Here is a 6,230-nt window from a genome sequence, read left to right on the forward strand (position 1 = left end):
AGAACCATGGTTTGCTGAGCAGCTCCTCCATGAGCACAGCCAGTCCTGAAGGCAGCACTGTCCAAATCAGGAGCAGTTTAAACCCAGAGTGGCCCAAATCTGCAGTGGCCCAAACCCAGAGTAGCTCAAGTCTGGAGCAGCCCAAATCCAGACATCCCAGACCTGGAACATCCCAGACCCAGAGCATTCTGTGCAGGTACCACAGTAGTTGGCCCTGCTGAGAGCAGTAGGACAAGAACTCCTTGGGGCCAACCCAGGACAGATCCTCAGTGTTTCCAGGGTTCACAGATGATTGCAGAGAAAATGAAACTGTATTTGCTGTGGGGTCACCAGAGGGCGGCAGAGGCCCGGGCAGGAGCCTCCCGGAGCTCCGTTACCCCGCGGCTGCCTCAAAAGCCGCTGGTTTCTCCTCCGGGTCTGGAAACGTGGCCGGTTCCTGCTGGGAGACCACCCAGAGGAGCACGAAGCCCTAGAGTGATCACAGATCCATGGAATTTTGGGTGTTGGAAAAGTTCTCCAAGATCCCAGGACTGCCGAGGCCACCACTAGCCCATGTCCCACGTGCCACATCGCAAGGGCTGTTTAACCCCTCCGGGGATGGGCACTCCACCACTGCCCTGGGCAGCTGTGCCAGGGCTGGGCAGCCCTTCCCATGAAGGAATTTTCTCAATATCCAACCTAAACCTCCCCTGGCACAATTTGAGGCGTTTCCTTTCGTCCTGCCAATTGTTACCGGGGAGAAGCAATCCCCACCCGGCTCCACCCTCCCTCCAGGGAACGGCAGGGAGAGGAAAGGTCTCTCCTGAGCCTCCCTTTCTGCGGGCTGAGCCCCCCCAGCTGCCTCAGCCGGCGCTGAGCTGCTCCGGGGGGAGGAACACAGACCCACAGACCCCATCCCCATTTCCTGCCCATTGTTTTCCACGCTCAGGAGCACCGCCAGAAGGAAGAACAAATCCCCCTGGCTGGATGGAACCCAGCCCCATCCCAGCAAGGCAGGGGCAGCCCCAGGCTGGTCCCAGCCTGCCGGGAAGGCACTCTGTTGAGGGAAACAGGAAACCCTGAAATAGCAGAAGCTGGAAACACGTGGCCAGGGGGAGCTGGCCAGTGTCCCCCCAGCTCCCTGCACAGGCCCTTGGCATCACTCCAGCATGAACCCACTGCCCTCTGCCTCTACTGCTGTGGCAGATCCTCATCTCCCACCCACCTGATGCCAGCAGAACTCGGCCCAAAGCACTCCAGGAGCTCCAGGAGCCATCCCTGAATGTTCTGGGCCGCCCTGGATCCAGCACCCCACTTGGAGAGGGCATCCAGGGGAGAGGTGCTGCTTTCCCTGCTGCTTCCCTGGCTGAGACAAACCAGGGCAACCCTCAGGGAGGACAAAACCAGCTCCTGGTGCAGCCCCTACTGCAAGTGCCGGGCCAGAGCTGCTGTCCCAGAGGGATTGGAGGGGTCTGAGCTGACACAGCAAGAGCAGGCAGGGAGGAGGGAAGGAGGGATGCTCCAGAGCATGCACAGCTGCAGGGATGAGCAGCAGGATGCTTCATCCCCCTGGCCTCTGCACAGAGGGGCTGCCAGCACCAGCCATCCAGGGCTGACAGCTGGAACACAGCTGGAGCCAGCAGAGAGCCAGGGAAAATGGCTTCAAACAGAGGGCACACAGGATATTGGCAAGAAATCCTTCCCTGTGAGGGTGGGGAGCTGTGGCTGCCCCTGGGTCCCCTGGCAGTGTCCAAGGCCAGGCTGGACATTGGGATTTGGAGCAACACAGGACAAGGGGGGAAGGTGAGAAGGTGTCCTTGCTCAGGGCAGAGGGTGGAACTGGATCTTTAAGTTCTTTCCCAACCCAAACTAGTCTTGGATTCTTATGAACATACCCCAAAAAAGTAAATATCACAGCCACATGGGAAAAGAGCTGAACTTTACAGTCTGAAGTATCCAGCTTTACCAGCTGAACCTTGCAATCTAAACATTCCCCACAGGGGTTGGACAGGCAGGACACGAGAGGGACAGGTGGACACAGCAAGGAAGGAGCCCGGCTGGGCATGGTGCTCCCAAAACAAGAACAAGCAGATATTCCAGGTCCAAAGAGCACTGCTGGAGCAAGCTGCTGGCCTCTGGGCACAGAAATCAGGGATTATGGTGAGGAGGGTATTTGCAGGCTCAGCCCCTGCCTGAATGGAGGCTTGGAGCCAGGGAATGGTGACACAGGGCTGGATTCTCCTGGTGTGGGATTAACCGGTTCAGTTCTGAGGTTAATGCCGCTAAGGCAGCAGGGAGCCCGGCCCGGTTCAGCCCCGACCCCGCTGTTCCTGAGCTCGCCCTGAGCCGGCTCAGGCTCGTCACATCACACCCAGAGCTCTGTCTGCGATAGGAACGGGGCTGGTGGCCTTAGGGCAGCTCCTGGCGGAGCAGAGGGTGGCAGGAGGGACAGGATGACTTCTCCTTGTCCCATGCCATGCCCCAGCCATGCTCCAGCCGAGCAAAGCTCCAGCAGCCACCGGCTCATCCCTGCCCCTCCCGGGGGACAGGCCGGCCAGGGGAGCAGAACAATCCCGGGAAGTGACCGGACGGGGGGGACACGAGGGGACAGGATACCGTGCTGGCCACCGCCACCGGCATTGTCTCCTTGGATAGCTGCGGGATGAGGTCAGAGGCTGAGCGGGGAACAGGGGCCGGAGGAAGCAACACCAACCCCTGATGACAGTGCCCGCACGCTCTGAAGCTCACCAGGCACTGCGGGGAGGCTCTCTCCTTCCATCCCTGGGGGCTGGGGTCCCTGCGAGGGGGAACTCTCCTGTCCCCTCCCCTGGGCAGCTGGAGGTCACACGGAGGCTCCCCAGGGACACCAGGAGTCGGTGAAGTCCCAGCACTGTGGAGGATCCGCCCAGCCCTGAGGTGCAGCAGCAGCCCCCCACAAACCCAAAAGGGCCCAAATTCTCCCTGTCCTGTAAATGGGGAAAAATCGCTCCATGATCCAAAGGCTGGAGCCTCTCTGCTCTGGAGCCAGGCTGGGAGAGCTGAGACGGCTCACTTGGAGAAAAGGAAGCTCCAGGGAGAGCTCAGAGCCCTGCCAGGGCCTGAAGGGGCTCCAGGAGAGCTGAAGAGGGACTGGGGACAAGGGATGGAGGGACAGGACACAGGGAATGGCTCCCACTGCCAGAGGGCAGGGATGGATGGGATATTGGGAATTGGGAATTGTTCCCTGGCAGGGTGGGTAGGCCCTGGCACAGGTGCCCAGAGCAGCTGGGGCTGCCCCTGGATCCCTGGCAGTGCCCAAGGCCAGGCTGGACACTGGGGCTGGGAGCAGCCTGGGACAGTGGGAGGTGTCCCTGCCATGGCAGGGGGTGGAACAAGACGGGCTTTAAGGTCCCTTTTCACCGCTACCATTCTGGGATTCCAGAAAAATATGTGAGGGGGCTTTGCAGGACAGAAAGCCTGTGACATCCCTGGGGTTAGGCTGTCTCCCAAAATAGTTACAGCCTCTTCCACTGTCACAGCCAGACCGTCTGGGCAGCTGGGGACTTCCCCTCCCCAGAGAGCTGAGGTTCCTCTCCAAATTGCAGAGTGGCAACAACTTCCTTTGGGGAACTCTGCCGACTCTTTCTGCCCCCTCAGTGGCTGGGGAGATCCTTCCAGGTGGGAACAGCTTCACTGAGCTGCTCCAGTTCCATCAGCCCCCTGGACTGTGCATGGCAGTCCTGCCTTGAGGGACGCATCCCTCCCTCCCTTTTTCCTGGGGGTTTGAGACTGGGGGAAAGCAGGGGGATACAGGCAGCACCTGTCCTGAGGTGGTCCCTGCAGTGGTGCCCTCTATGCACTACAGGAAGGAGGTGACTGGCTGCCAGCAAGGGCCGTCTCCACAAAGCTGTCACCTCCATGTCCCAGCAGGTCCATCTGGGTCCCCAGGAAGGCAGGAGATCTACTCCAAGCCAGAGCTGCATCCCCCAGCCTGGAAAAGGGGCTCACAGGGGACCATGGGAGAAAGACTGTGGGACACACACCTGCCTGCTCTGCCAGCAAACATCCCTGTGGGCTGCAGGGGAGCCACAGGAAGCCGGGCTTGGGGAACCCGGGCTTGGGGGAGCTGGGCTTGGGGCAGCTGGGCCTGGGGGAGCCGGGGTTGGGGGATCTGGGCCTGTGGGAGCTGGGCCTGTGGCAGCTGGGCTTGGGCGAGCCAGGCTTGGGGGAGCTGGGCTTAGGGGAGCTGGGCCTCGGGGTGCCAGGCTTGGGGGAGCCGAGCCTGTGGCAGCCAGGCTTGGAGGAGCTGGGCTTGGGGGAGCCGGGCTTGGGGGAGCCGGGCCTGTGGGAGCAGCCGCGGGCCCGCGCAGCCGCCTCACTCGGGTTAGCCACTTCCCACTGCCGCTGCTTCTGAGCAAACCCCCGGGGGCCCTTGGGGACCGCAGCAGGGAGCAGTGACAGCCTCGCTGGTGGCCCTGTGCAGCAGCACAGCCCCACTCCAGCCTGGCCAGGGCTGCCTTGGATGCTTTTCCTGCTGTGGGGAGCAGGACCCTGGGGAGGAACTGCCTGTATTGCAGGACGTGCGTGTTCGCTCTGATTGATTTTGCAGCACCTCCAGGGCACGTGCAGGGCCACAGAGCCTGCAACCCACAGACACTCTGATCTACAGACATTCCTACACACCAGACCCTCCCTCACGGACCCCCCAGCCCCCCAGCCTTGTATCCCCATGAGTGTGAGAGCAAGGTCAGGGTTCCTGCTAGGCTGCACAACAGCCCTTGGACAACTGCTCCTCCATGGATCGGTGGATGTCACAACCTCCATCTCAGGGCCACTCTGGTGTGTCCCCAAGCTCTTGCTGGGGTTCCCAGGAAAAAAAATCCACCCCTTGTCCCTGCAGAAGAGCCCCTGTGCCCAAAGGGGGTTCTGTACATTGCTTCAGCAAGGTGCAGAAGCCACAGAATCATGGGATCATTTAAGTGGGAAAAGCCTCCCAAGGCCATCGAGTCCAACTGTTCCCCCAGCACAGCAAAAGCCACCATTAATCTATGTCCCCAAATGCCACATCCACATGTTTTTTGAATATTTCCAGGGGTGGGGGTTCCACCACTGCCCTGGGCAGCCCAGCACGGAGGTTTTAGGATGATCTGCTGTCAGCACAGGCTGGGCAGGACAGGGCTGGCATTAGGGCCTCTGTCACCCCATGCATAGAACTGGCACTGTGGAGTGCCCAGTGACACCCCCTGGGCCCCAGCCCCAACCCGAGCAGATGCTGAGGTCTGTGGCACTGGGGCAGGAGAGGCTCCTGTGCTGATGGGACAGCTCAGCCATGGGGCAGCTCCCACCTACCCATCCCCAGCGCAAGGGGCTGGAGGAGCCCGGGGTGACACCCCAACCTGCTCCTGGCAACCCCCACAACAAACAAACGCCCAGAGCGTCACCAGAGCTGTGCTGTGGCTGCGGGGGTTATCACCCTCAGCAGATTTGGGGCTGGAAAATATTTATTTCTGTAGCTTGGCAACATTTGCCACTGCTGCAGGGGTGGAAGGGGGCGAATGGGACCCGGGGAGAGTGACAGCCCGAGCATTGCTGTCATCATTGCTGACCATCAGGACCGTGCTGGCTGGGGTGGGGCTAAAGCCCCTTCCTGCACAGGCTGGGGAGGAGCTGGTGCAGCCCGGGGGCAGAACAGGACCGTGGCGGGAACAGACACCAGAGTCAGAGCAAGACAGCGAGGGCGAAACGCTGACTGCAGTGACTCAGAGGGGAAAAACGCCCTCAGTGACACAGGGGTTGCTGCCATCAGCACAGTGGGACAGTCCCCACACCACCCTGGCTCCAGTGATGGGGGCTGTGTGTCCCCACAGAAGGCCACAGGCAGATCCCTGAGTGTCACAGACATCTCTGGGTGTCACCACCTTGGCACACACTCACTCCCATCTCCTAGCTGCCCCTCGGGGTCCACTGGGGACAGACATCAGTGGTCACATCACACAGCATGGGGATAGCAACAGCCCAGAGCGTCTCCTTGCCAGCCCTGCCCAGGGGCTGCCACCCTCGTGCTGGACCAGCACTACCAGGCTGGGATCTGTGTGTGCTCAGAGCCTCCTCAGCAGCACTGAGTGCTGGGGCTGGCAGAGGGGGTGTCCAGCATCCTCCTGCTCAGCACCCATGCACCAGGGATGAAGGCACAAACTGAAACTGCCCATTTCCTGCTCAGACAAGCTGCAGCAGAGCCACACATGCCCCTGCTCCACGTGATGCTCACAGGG

The sequence above is a fragment of the Geospiza fortis genome, unplaced genomic scaffold (assembly GCF_000277835.1).
Source record: "Geospiza fortis unplaced genomic scaffold, GeoFor_1.0 scaffold412, whole genome shotgun sequence".
NCBI lineage: Eukaryota > Metazoa > Chordata > Aves > Passeriformes > Thraupidae > Geospiza > Geospiza fortis.